Below are 1,880 nucleotides of genomic sequence, written 5' to 3'. Positions count from 1 at the left end.
CCCACCCTCCCAGCCACGAATTCCTTCCCAATATCCCACCTAAATTTACCTTCCTTTAACCAGTCACACTCACAGCCCCATCCCTGTGAAAATACCCAAAAAGCAGTCTATTGAGCTGATTATTGCTGTCCAAGTCACTCCAGAAATCAGGAGGGGAGATGACCAGAATCTCCAAGAACACATTAAAAGTTCCTGGATATTAATTCTCACCCCATATCCCAACAAACCCACCAGTCCCTCTCTCAGTTTATCCCTGACTTATAAACCTGCCAAGGGTTTTGTGGGATTAATCCTGCCTGGTTTGCCTCGAGCATCGAGATGGGGAGGCTAAAAGTGATCTCAGGCAATAAAGCCCAAGTACCTCAGGTAAATATTGCTCTTAAAAAGCCATTTACAAGGTCGACAATGCCCAGCAACACCTTAAATAAAACAAAGCACCTCATTGTGTGGAATGGTCTGGAAGAGGGGGAATAAGTCAATACACCAGGGCTCTGAAACCCAGAGCAAGCCCCTCCATTTATCCAAATTCAGCCCCAGCACATCAATCCTCCTCAAGTCTCCTCCAGTTCCAGGAGGTTTGCACAGCAGCAGAACTCCTCAAACACCCCTTTTTCCTGCATAAAAGGCTTTTTGTGTTACAATAGTTTATTCTTCCTTAAGTAGTTCTTAAAGAGAGACTTTAAACTTAAGGAGATCTCAAAGAAAACACAGTCCCTGCATGGTAGGAGCCCTCAGAGGGGTTGTTCTCATCTCCAACGCTCGTGAAATGGTTATTGGAGCTTTGCTAGATAAGCAATTAACTCCCCAATTAATACTAATATTTTGTATGCAACTGGGTTCTTATTTGAATAAGCAATTATATGAAGTTCCTTTGATTCCAAATTAGTACCAAAAACATCCTGGCATGGATGGAAATTGTTCCAGAAGGGTTTGTTTAGATCCAAGCTCTCTGTACGTGCAGAACAGAGCACACCCCTGGCAGAGAATTTATGAGAGTAACTCATAAAAAAAATAAATCCCTGCCCAGGGTTCCAATGAAGACGTTTCCCCCCTTCTTTGAAGGCTCTGGAAATCATCCACCTGGCTGAAATAGGAGCAGGGGACAGGACTCCAGTGCCTTGGAGGACACTTGTGCTGAGGGTGCTGCTTTTAACCAGCATAAATCATATTTATAAATAATATAATACAATATATAGTAAAGATAATACAATAATAAATAATATAATACAAAAGCCACAATTCAATATATCCCTCTGTGATCCTTGGAGGATAATTGAGATAAGAGAATCCCCAGGGGAGCTGAAGGCAACAGGTACATATTGACAGCACAGAAAATGGGACTCCAGGCTGTTCTGGGGAATTAACTGGGAATATGTGACCACCAGCCCCTCCAGATCCCACAGAGCCATCCCTGCCATTCCCAGCAGGACCAGGCACACCCAGAGCTCCCTCTGCCCCTGCCCATCCCTGTCCAGCTCCCTGGATTTCCCCGAGCTGTTCTGGCTGACTGGAATCCCAGCTCTCTGAGCAGGGCAGTTCCAGCCTCTCCTTCCCTGTTCCCTCCCTGCTTCCAGAGGCTCCAGCAGCACCTCAGCAGCACCTCAGCCAACAAACCCCGGGCTCCCCAGGCCATGGAGACACAGAGAGCAGGGAGGGAGGGCTGGTTATCCTGGAATCAAACTGGTTTGGGTTGGAAGGACCTCAAAGCCCCTCCAGTGCCACCCCTGCCATGGGCAGGGACACCTTCCACCAGCCCAGGGTGCTCCAACCTGGCCTTGGACACTTCCAGGGATCCAGGGGCAGCCACAGCATCCCTGGGATATCCATTCCAGCCCCTCCCCACCCTCCCAGCCAGGAATTCCTTCCCAATCTCCCATCTC

The sequence above is a fragment of the Manacus vitellinus genome, unplaced genomic scaffold (genome assembly GCF_001715985.3).
Source record: "Manacus vitellinus isolate BGI_N305 unplaced genomic scaffold, ASM171598v3 scaffold_94_pilon, whole genome shotgun sequence".
In the NCBI taxonomy this organism is placed as follows: Eukaryota; Metazoa; Chordata; class Aves; order Passeriformes; family Pipridae; genus Manacus; species Manacus vitellinus.
Note: the sequence above shows the minus strand (reverse complement) of the source record.